The sequence below is a fragment of the Artemia franciscana genome, chromosome 9, assembly GCF_032884065.1.
Source record: "Artemia franciscana chromosome 9, ASM3288406v1, whole genome shotgun sequence".
Lineage (NCBI taxonomy): Eukaryota > Metazoa > Arthropoda > Branchiopoda > Anostraca > Artemiidae > Artemia > Artemia franciscana.
The window spans coordinates 45,539,156-45,551,264 of NC_088871.1; the positions used below are offsets into that span (position 1 = coordinate 45,539,156).

General features: G+C 33.1%; 1 long non-coding RNA gene across 1 annotated transcript; it reads left to right on the forward strand.

The window, feature by feature from the left end:
* The first annotated feature begins 989 nt into the window (after positions 1-989).
* LOC136031470 (uncharacterized) lies at positions 990-12,109 on the forward strand. The gene is made up of 2 exons (XR_010618515.1): positions 990-1,109; positions 11,869-12,109. It is a non-coding gene; the product is annotated as an uncharacterized LOC136031470 (long non-coding RNA).

The window sequence follows — 12,109 nt, forward strand, 5'->3', positions numbered from 1 at the left end:
ATTTTCTGGATCGAACTTTTGAGATTATAAGGCTACGTCTTAGGGACTATGGCCCTTCTAGGGCATGGGATTGATCGTGCTTTCGACTTTCTTTAATTCTGGCCTTTTTTCTTATATTCTTGAAATGTGCTTACATTGCGTTTCACAGACAAGAATTTCGTTGTGTTTTTACTTTCTTTATGTTCAATTATATTTTTTTCATACAAAACACGGTTCGAAAACAGGCCAAAGGGCCTTTGGGGGAATAGTAAAATATTATATTGTATGTGCATTTCATGATAAATAAATGTTCCGTATCTTTCTAGGGCTATGATGAAAAAAATATTATGATAACTAGACCAAGTTCCACGAAACAAGCACGTTAAATAGTCAAAGATTAGGCTCTTGACCATAAAGACTGTGCTTTTGCCCTTTTTCCTATGATGAAACGAAAATTAGGTTGCCACCAAGGTAAGTGGGACGAGGACATAATAAAAGATGTGAAGGAAATGGGAAATTCAGGGAAGGAGTTACAAAGGAAAGCTTTGAATAGAGTGGGTTGGAGGAAGAGCCTACGTAGCTGCAGCCTCAGGATGGCTTGGGACTACAGGTAGTTGTTAGCAGTAACCTTACTAATAGATATGAAAAAAATCAGGTATTTTCGTCTATTGAAGACAGTGAAGAGCTAAAAGTGCATATAGTCATATTTAGCTATTCCAACCCTGAACTACGTTTTGCATTAGCCAGCATACAAATTTTATTTTATTTTGTTGATGAGTCTGTGACTGAGGTATTCCCTGTATGTATTTTTTTTTATACGACTTCAGGGACTATCCATTAATAATTCTTTACTGAACGTTTCCTAGCAGCAATTGATCAATGGATTTAATCACATGTCAGAAAAACGTTCGTCTCTTATAGCTATCCATTAGGTAAGATCCTAGGTTCGTTAAATAGCTTTATTTCATACTGACCTTCTGGAAATCAATCTGCGGAAATGCACTTTTTGGCGAACGTCAAAAACCAAATCAAAATAAAAGATGGCATTTGAAAAGTATTTTTTAAATTCCGAGAACAAGACTCACTAAAATGGAAAGTTTTATGGCAAAAGCTATCACTTTATTGACAAAGTAACTATCAAGCTATAGTGTCAACTTATAGATATAATTTATATATATTATTTAAATACTATAAACTAATTTTAAGGCGGATATAATAATATAAAAATCCTATTTTCTTTGTAGAGTGATAAATGGGCTGTTTTCACTGACTTGAAATTTTCAGATAAAATTCTAGATAACTCTAGATGGCTTATTTCTTGGAAGGTTGTTGATGTTGCCTCTACTCAGACTGTTTGTCTTGGCTTTTTCTGCAATTAACTATGGTTTAAAATAAATTAATTAAACTCCAATAAACAAACTTAAATTTTTATAATAAATCCAACTTAGAACAATCAGATTTATAAGTCTAGGGTTCTAGCCATACATAAGAAAATATGTTAAAAAAATGATTCTTACTTCACAATATGCAGAATAATCCTAGTTAACACATTTTGCAGGGGGAAGAACCTTTGTCTTCACTTCTTTCACTGTTGTATGGTTTTGTTTACAAAATTCTGAAAAATAATCATGGATTTAACCTGCATTTTCCATTTTCAACTAATCTATATATGTAATTAAATGCCATTAGTGCCATCTAATAACTTCTCCCAAAAAAAATATTAATAGACAAATACTGATAAATTAGGTTAATTTAGGCTAGGTTAGATTAGGTTTGGTTATATTAGTTAGATGGCACTTGGGTGTTTACTTATAAAGAATTTTCAAGACTTAGAGAATAGTCTCAAGTGTTTAGAAATGTGATAGAAAAACTAGAAATAGAAGGAAAATAGTGAAGATAAATGTTCTCCTCCTACAAAATGCATTAACTAGATTGATTCTGCATATTATGAAGTAAGAACTGTTTCTTAATATATTTCCATGTGTAAAGCTAAAGTTACTACTACTACTAACAACTCACTGCAGCACCAAGCTGTGAGAGGCCAACACAGCTAAGCATGCTCCTCCTCCATCCCAGTCTGCTCAAAGCTTCTCTCTTTGCACCCTTTAAAGTTCCATTTACTTTAAATCTTTCTTCATGTCATCTTTCAACCCCAAAAAAGGACAACCTGCTTTCCATCTAGCCCTAGACAATTGGCTGAAAAGGACAATCTTTGGCAATCTGGCATTCTTTGTTTGCAGAAGTTGCCCTAGCTATCTCAGCTTTTCTTTCATTATAGCCCTAAAAAGTGGGATTGAACCCCATTTTTCATTTATTGTTTAAAATACAGTCAGTCAGCTGGGTACCCAGAACAATCTGTTGGCAATTTCTTTGGAAAACATCTATTAAATCTTCATCTGCTTTTCAGAGCACCCATGCTTCTATCTTTGACCACTGTCATAACTGTACCTTCCTATAATCTAACCTTTTACAGACTTATCTTCCTATTCTTCCAAACTTTTTTAACTGTGAAAAAAACACCCTGAGCCTTGGCTATTCTACTTCTAACACCTTCACTGCTCCCACCACATTTGCTAATAATACTGCCAAGGTAAGTGAAGCTGCCCACATGATCAAAATTTTTGTTCCCAAACATCACATATTCATGTTCACTTATTCCTAGCCTTAGTGACTTGGTCTTCTTAATATTAATTTCCAAACCTATTCCAGCACCATGAACATGCAAAACCTATAAAAATTAATTTGTTTTGCTTAAACTTTCATCTAGGATGCTTAAATCATCGACATAATCTAAGTCTAGAGAGTTTTTCCACCCCATTTGGTTAATGCAGTCTCCCATTGCCTTTCCTGTGCTCCTTAAGACAAAGTCAATCAAAATGATGCATATAAAGGGGGAAACAATGAAAGCCTGCTTAACTCCTGGTTTAATACAAAACCAGCTTCCAACCTCATTTCTTACCTTAACAGCAGCAGTGTTATTCTTGTACATAGCCACTAATCACTTCAATGTATTTGATTGGTATACCATACCAATCTAATAACCATTAGTGCCATCTTTTGCTAAAGCTTTTCTGTCAATGGAACCAAATGCTTGATTGTAATCTATAGTACTGAGGACCAAAGGTGTTTGACAACTAACACGCTTCTCAATTATTAACCCAAGAGTGAAAGTTTGATCAACACATATTCTACCTTGTCTAGAACCATGCTGTTCTCTTAAAACTTTGTCTGCAGCATCTCTCAGTCTGAAAAGTATTATATTACTAGGTAATTTGCTGCCCGCAGAGAGCAGAGTAATGCCTCAATAATTACTAAACTCACTCTTATCACCTTTCTTATACAATGGTTTAATTAAGGTCATAAAATCATATTCATCATCATTTAGTAACTTATTTCCAACCTCAGAGCCACCATATTACCACACTATCTCACTTACCATAAACTCATTTACCTCACTATTCTCACCTGGAGCCTTATAATTTTCTAATCCTATTAGTACTGTTGCTAATTCTTCCTCATGAAACAAATCTTCCTTCATATCTCAAAGGAAGACCCCTTATTTCTCAAAATCGTCTGATCAAAACTAAGAGAAAGCCATTTAGCCAAAAAAAGAATTAATATGCAAATTTCATTTTAGTAATTTATGTACAGAGAGCCAAAATCAGACATGCATTAATTCAAAAACTGTCAGAAATTAAATAAAAAAAACAAGTTTTTTTAAATGAAAGTAAGGAGCAACATTAAAACTTAAAACGAACAGAAATTACTCTGTATATGAAAGGGGCTTTTCCTCCTCGACACCCCGCTCCTTGCGCTAAAGTTTGATTCTTTCTCACAACTCTACTTTTTAAAACAATAAAAAACTTTAGCGTAAGGAGCAGGGTGTCGAGGAGGAAAAGCCCCTTTCATATACGGAGTAATTTCTGTTCGTTTTAAGTTTTAATGTCGCTCCTTACTTTCATTTAAAAAAACTTGTTTTTTTTTATTTAATCTTCAACAAGGACAAGGCCAGATTGACTGCTCTCTCCCAATTTATTAATATACCAGTACAATATTTTACTATTATGCTGTCTAGCTACATCTTCCTGATCCTTGGCAATTTTATCCATGGCCTCCACTTCACACCTCCTTAGTTTATATTTTAATGTTTCTCCACTTTCTTTATACTCCTTTCAGTTTCATATGATCAATGACTCAGATAATTCTTGTATAATCCCCTTCTTTCCTCTATCAAGCATAAAGCTCTTTCACTAATATTCCTAGCTGCAGTATAAACTTTCTTCCCTAAGACACCATCAGCAAATCCACAAAAATTGTTTTTTTAAATTATTCCAACCATCTTCCAGGTTAAGATTAGTTAGATGGCTCTTGGGTTTTTATAAACAATTTTCAAGAGTGGGAGAATAGATATAAATATTGGAAAATGTTTTGAAAAACTGGAAGTACAGTGAAAGAAGTGAAGATAAAGATTTTCTCCCTTGAAAATATGTTAACTAGGATTATTTTGCATATTATGAAATAAGAATTGTGTTCTTGACATGTCTCCTTATATAGTTTAATGGTCATACATCTACATCAATTTTGACAAGTGAAATCCTCAAGAATGGATCCAGAGTTCTAATGATCTCCTGGAAAGTACCCTTCTGGCCTTCTCAATTTCTTCCCCTTTTGACGCAACTTGTTCTTGATGGACTTTCACAATTTTTTGTAATATAAAAGCATAATGTTGATAAATAGATGTACTGCAAAAATAGCCCAAGGTAAAAGAAAAGTGTTTCAAGCCTCATAGAATGAATCCAAGGGTCAAAATAAAAGGGGTAAAGTTTAAGAATATGGTACTTGCCTAGATAGCTACCTGGAGATAAGGAAACATGTTAAGAAAAAAATTTGTACTTCATAACATGCAGAATAATTGTAGTTATCACATTTTGCATGCAGCCTTGCTATACTTTACCCCCAACCCCCCTAATGTGCAAACATATATCCCAAATTATATATTTCCCATCTATTCTCAGAATGCCTCTCAGTTGTTTCAACCTTTGTACATGTAAATTGAATCAACTGTGACAGAACAAAAATGGTAAAATAAGTTGTGGGTGGCATAATACATTGTATATAATTTTGACTATATATTTGCACATGTTTCCTTATCTCCAGATAGCTATCTAGGCAATTACCAAGAATAGCAACTTTTTAAACAATAGCTTATATGTTAGAGCAAAAACAGAGACATTTTAAGACTTCTAATTTTATGATCATTTTTATAGTGTTGCTTTTATTTTTGACAGTTCATCCTGAGCCCTCCCCCTTAGGATCTTATACAGCCTTGCTCAAGGCCTAAAAAAGGTAGCACAAAAAACAATTAAATTTCTATTGTGCAATTTGTAAATTATTTGCATTATTCAGATTGTCATGTTTCCTTTGATTATTATTTAAATTTTTAACTAGACAACATTGTGTTTTTTTTTTATCTAATATTCCACACAATCACCCAGGCTAAACTGGACATCTCCAAGTCCATACTGAGTAACTAGTTTTACAACAGGTCAATCAATGGAATGAACAACAAACAAATGTATTATTAGGGCTATATATGAGTCTGCCAGGGGGAGAGACATTGCCAGGATGACTATTTTAACTATTATGTTGAAAAGGAATATACAATAAGTAATCTAATCTTACTACTTTTATTCTATGTTGGCTTGCTATATAGCCTAGGACTATATAGAGTAGGGGGAGGGGTAGAGAAAAAATGTAAAAATTGCAAACAAACCAAAAATAAGAGCATGCAATAACAATCTAAAAATGTGTCATGTTCTGTTCTAGCATGTCTTCTACTGGAGAGCTGCTATTCGTAACTTATGATCAATTTTGTAGGGTTTCACTGTTATAACATAAAGACTGCTGAAGGTCCTCAAAGGTCAGTACCCTCTATAAAGAGAAGGGCTGAAGATAAATGTTTTGAAATATTTTCCTAGGAGATCATTAAGGCTCTGCATGCATTCATTAGAGTTTCATGACTAGACTTAAGGGGCATATCCAAGTTGTTTTTCTGAAAAAGCCTAAGTAAGTAATGCTTAAGTAAAAAATGGCCCAAGTTTGGCATCTAAAAATAAACAATAAGCTACAAATCCTTATGTATCAGATGAATTATGCCTAAATTCTTTACAAGTGTAAGTATACAATTATTTCCAAAAATTCTGCTTTCATGTCAATTTTCAGAAAAAAATGCCAATCTGTATATTTGAATTTTCCATTTATGCTTAGGGAACAAACTAGATTTGTTGAAATAGTGAGAAAAAGAAATTATTGCTTCAGTAGCAGCCAAAATATTTGTCAAAACAATATTTTCCTCTTGAGGATTCCAGTTTTGCAAATTATTGCAGTCCTCTAAAGGGCAAAAAAAAGCTATTCAAATACTTTTTTTTATATGCACTTCTGGAAGATTTCTCAAGTGACAAAGAAGGCTATATACAATATATTGTATAGATAAGCCTATAATATTATTTTGTCTTTTTTAAATTTTCATTGTGGCACAGTGTTAGGTGTATTTCAAAGAGGTACAAATGTATGGATTCTTATCCAACTGGTAAAACAAGAATTTCTGAATTCAGAGCTACTCCCATAGAAGTTAGTCGTATAGGGAGTAGTGCAATTGCAATATATTTTACTTATTTATATTTTTTTTCTTCTGTAAATTGACAGAAGTTAAATGAATAGCAGTAATAATTTGTGGTTGTTGGGAAGATACTTTTTTTTAAACTGGACTAAAAGGGTTGCAAATTCTCAATCATCATTTCTTTTGTCTCAACGTTTACAGCTGAACATGGTTTTCAACAGGGACTGTGGATAACATAGTTTGTCATAAAAAAATATACCAAAGAAATGTTTTTTTTCTACTGTATATAAAGTGCTTGTAGTGGTGCTTTAAATGTAGGAGAATTTCTTTCAAGCTTAAATATTACCAAGAAAACACATTGCCCTATAGCATTAATATTTCAGAATGAGTCACCATACTAGCTGGCCTAATATTTTTTCATTAATTTTACTTTCTGGTTGCTGTCAAATTGAGTTTTAGACAGCCATTGAAAAAGGCAACCTAACTATTATTTGCATTTTAGTGCTTCTAGTTGAATATTTAGCCTGTTCAAGTTCATTTTGTATTAAGCTGCTATTTTTTGGTCTGTGTAATAATCTGTTGAATAAAAGTGGGTCATGTTTCCTAAACCCATTTTTGGTTATTCCTTAACCTGTTTTAAGGATGGGGGAAGGGATTTTAGGCGAGGTTTTAGTATATGTTAAATTATGGTACCTACATTTTTGGGTGAAAAGTGGCTCCATACTTCTCAGTAAAGACCATCCACAGGCGTTTGATTCAGGTTATCAAAAATTGTTATTCCAGGACACTGGGGGCTGAGAGGTGAGTGTGAATCAAAGCTACTACACTATATAGAGGTTTTAATCATTGCTCTATTTACTCGAAAAACTAGGATTGCAAGATCCGAGCTAGAACAAAAAAATTTCATCCAATCAATGGCAAATCTCTTTTTTAATATTTCCCAATGGAATTTTTCCTCATTGTTATCATCTCTAAAGAGAAATATTTTTCGATGTGCTTAAATGATTTCTAAGGAGATAAGTGTCCTGAAAAATTTCGGTGTTCTTTTATTCAGTGCCTTGTTAGCAACAACAACAAAAAAGGAGAAGAAGAAAACAAAAAAGGAAAGAGGGAACTGATTGCCCTTTGGTCACTTAGACAGGTGCCACAGCATGCTCTGAAGTTTCAACTTAATCCACCTCAGCCATTCCTTAGATGTATTACTAATATGTTGTTTTGACAACCAGCATGCACGTAGTATGCTTTGATTGTGCTCGACATCTCCCTCAACATTTTCACATTTCCTGAAACTTTCACGTTATACAAAAAAGGAATTTTTCTTGTTGCTCAAGAAGGGGGACTGTAATTCTCCATTTCGGAATTTTCAGCTATAGTGACTCCAATGGTGAACATTTATGTTGTTCAATGGTGAACAACATTTTCAAATGGTCTCAGTCTGTTTTTCAAAATCCCCATAAATTTGTTTTTACAATAAACTTTTACCAATAAGACAAGCTGAAATAAAGTTATCATTCCTGAATTGGCTTGAAATTGTAATTCCTCACTTGACAGTTTTTTTATGAAACACAATTGTTTTTGAATTTTTGGTTACTATGAGCTAGAATTTATTCTATAATAGGTCGCCTAAGGCTGCAATCATCATGGCCCAACAGATACAAACAGTGAAATGACTATTGTGATACTCGAGAATAATGTTGCAACAATCAAGGTAGGAAATGAGGCTAGTAGTTGGTTTAGTGTGGAATCAAGATTTAAGACAGCTGTGTTGTATTGCTGTTTATATGGATTACTGTCCTGTTATATAGGTGACAATAATAATAATAATAATAACTCTTTTATTCTAAAGACCCAGGGTCATGGCAATACAAAATGAAAAATTCAATTCTAATTCACCTGAACAAAGCTGACCTAAACAATTCACAAAAAGATATGACACCAACTACAAAAAATGTTTCTATGCTCCATTGTTAGTCTGGGAAATCGTTTAAACGTTTCCATGCTAATAAAACGCACATCCCTAACTATAATTGCCAGTCGTCTTTCATCAAACCTACAATTTCCACACACTTTTTCACAACTTACTCAACTCTTAACACTCACCCATCATATGAGCCACCTTCTCATTTACATATCAACACATTGTCTCGATATTGTCTTGTTTTTTTCTAAGTTTGTAATCAACTGAATAATGAACAGAGGAAAGAAAATATTCCTAAGACAAAAGCCCTAATATCCAGTATATTAACTTCAACATGTACAGTTGGTAGGTAAGTAGGTAAATTTATTCAAAAACTATACTATAAACTTTCATTCATCAGCTAAAAAATAGGCCACAGCCTGTAAGCATAGCTGACATCTAATGCAATCCATTTCTTTAAAATATTTCACTTATTATCAAAAATAAATAAATAAATTTATTTATTTTTCTTTTTTTGTATAAACTACAAAAAAAGAAAACAGAACAAAAAAACTAATGATCATATTGATCATTTAACAAAATGGGGGGGGGGATACTCTTCTCTAAGTCTAAAATACTCAACATTACTAATTGTTTAGAACATGGGCCTTGAGGCGACGTTTCAGCTGCGGCAGACTTTCTGATTCCTTCACTTGCTGTGGCAATGGATTCCAGACAGTCGATTCCATGTATCTGTTGACATGAGCTAACCCAGAAGTATTCCAAAACTCATGAACAAGATTGTTTGAATTTCGCGTGTCCTAATCATGATAAGAAGAACCTAAGCTCAAAAAATCATTAAAAATATTAGGACCTAAATTATGTAGACACTGATATACTAAAATATCAATATGCATGTCTCTGATTTCTCCAACATCCAAAATATCAAACTTCTTATATATAGACACAGTGCTAGCGCTTCCATGACCATAATTTCCTAAAATTCTAATTAGATTATTCTGTTGCACTTGAACAGAATTGATTAAAGTTCACATGAACTTTACTTTACTTCGAACTTGTTTAAGGTGAAGCGATTCAAAGTGAGGCGTTGAGCGATTTTGTGGTTTTTAGTTTTTTGAAAAAAACATTACAAACAGAGGCATTGTGACCTAAAGTCTACCTGCTTCAATTTGAATTTTATTTTAAAGGGAATCAATTTTAAAGTGAGGGTTTGAGCACTTGTATGCTTTATGAGTGATTTTGATTAATTTTAAGAAATCAGATACATTTAATTTTATAGCTGTGTTCAATTATGATAATTTGATATAGATTGAACTTTGAAAATGAAAGTCTTGAAGGATAATTTGTATATTGTACATAGGCTAACAAAGATAGCTTGATGTTATTGATACACCTTTGCTGTTATTATATTTTTTTTTCTCATCTATAATATCTGTCAAGTTGACCTGCAAACAATAATAAAACAGGGAACATTAAACCGACAGTGTAGAAACAGAATTTACACTGAATATTTGACCTATATCTCCAAGGCCCTTTGTCTGCTGTAACAAAGGGTAGATGAAAAGACCATGTAAAACAACATACCATGCTACAAAGGATCTTCCACCACCACCACTCCCAAATAAAATAAGAAAAATGTAGTTTGAATTTTTTTTTTGAGGATCTACTTTTTTCTTCCCCAAGAAAAAATCTTGGATGACCCTCATTCCTTAAAAGTTCACAAAGAAAACCAATCATAGAAAAAACTCTAAGCAAGAAAAATTTTTCAATCAGTGAAACAGTAAATTTTCGTAGACAAAATTCAGAAGAATATGTTTTGTTTTACAATTTTGCAGAAAATGATGTTGACAAATCAGACTTGCTGCTTTTTCCATTGAATCCGAAAACCCTTGGCCACATGCCATCTGTAGCCTTTCAAAGGCCCGCTGGAAAGATCCAACGATTAAACATGATTCACGAAATTCGTTTGCACATCTATTAGGTTTAGCCAGTGTGTTCTCAAAACTAATTGATTCTCCTCCTCAGAATTTGAGTCATGTGTGTCTTTGTGTGATATTGTGTGGCCTTTACATGCATGACTATCACTTTGAAATTATCATCAAGGAATATCTCACATTCCTTATTAAATATATGTAAAGCCCTACTAATACACAGTGGAGATAGGAAAGGGGGATGTTAACGATAAATGTTTAGGATTTTGACTCAAAAGACCCTCATCAGTCAGTTTTCTGGTATACAACTCTAAACAGGAGTTTTGATTTCTCTACCCTGACTATTTACAGTTGAATGGAATTGCCTGTCATTTTGTATGAAAAATTTTTGGCACGAAGATGTACTTTTTCCGTATTCTGATTCCTCCCCATATCTTTTAAAAAAATCTGTGATGCACCCATAAGTGTCAGGCCTTCGTGTTGTTGTGTGTGTTTTATTGCTCTTCTGTTTTTTATGCATTGTTTGTTTTAGTGTGGATCCTGGTTTCTATTGAATAAATTGTTGTTTTCTGGCTGTCTTGCAAATCTATTTATTTTTTTTTACTATGGACTGGTAATTTACAGGCTGCTAACACCCTTTTTAATAAGTTGTTGGGAAACTGAAACCTGTCTATTAATCCAAAATTTCTCAAAATTAAAGAAACTGATGAGTTTTGATATCAAATTAGTTAATGTCACAACCAAATATTTTCTTTCAAAGGAAAAAAGAGTTTCAAAGAAACATCTTCAAAGAAAACTTAATATTTTTTTGGTACCTTTATAAGGGTCTTAAAAGGATTTCTGATCCCTGGTTAATCAATTTAAGTTTATTTTCAATCAATTTACCATTATTTCATTATCATTATTTCTTTAACTTCCAGTGTGGTGGTTGACGTCTCAAGTCCTAGTTGGAATTTTGGGCTTGTTTGATAATTATGTAAAACAATTTGCACTACTGGGTTTTCAGGAGGTAGTGGGTTTGATGGGTGGGTGTTTGGGATTTTTGCTTGTTGTTTTGTTATCATTTTCTTTCTCCCCGCAATTGTAGCCATAGGGCCTTGAAGGGAGTTATCCGATGTTGAATGTTTTACTGATGTTGCTATGTTTATGTGTTTTCTTCTGTTTTTTTTCCTCTTTTCTTGTTTGGTTTTTCGTTTCTTTCTCTGTATTTCTGGCTATAGAGCCTTGTGGGGGTATTTGATATTGATTGTTTCTACTGACAATTAATATTGTATGCTTATTTGTTTCTTTTTGTTGGAATAAACCTTATTTAAGATATTATTTAATTTTTCTATTAGCTTATTCACATTATGTGTTGTTTTTCTATGTTTATTTGTCCTTATGTTTGGTCAAAAATTTAAGTTGCTTATTTTGTTTTCTAGAAGAACACCTATACTGGTGCAGGCTACCAATTTCTCAACCTCTTCTGTATGTTCAAAGATAAGAGATCATTTTCCAAGACCCAGTGAGGTTAAAAGAATTCGTACCCATGGTTGGAAGACCCGTATTAGTACACCATCTGGTCGGGAAGTCTTAAGAAGAAGATATCTTAAGGGTCGTTATGTATTATCTCATTAATTTTGTTGTAATTACCAAAAAGAAAGAAACTTCGATAGAATCTAA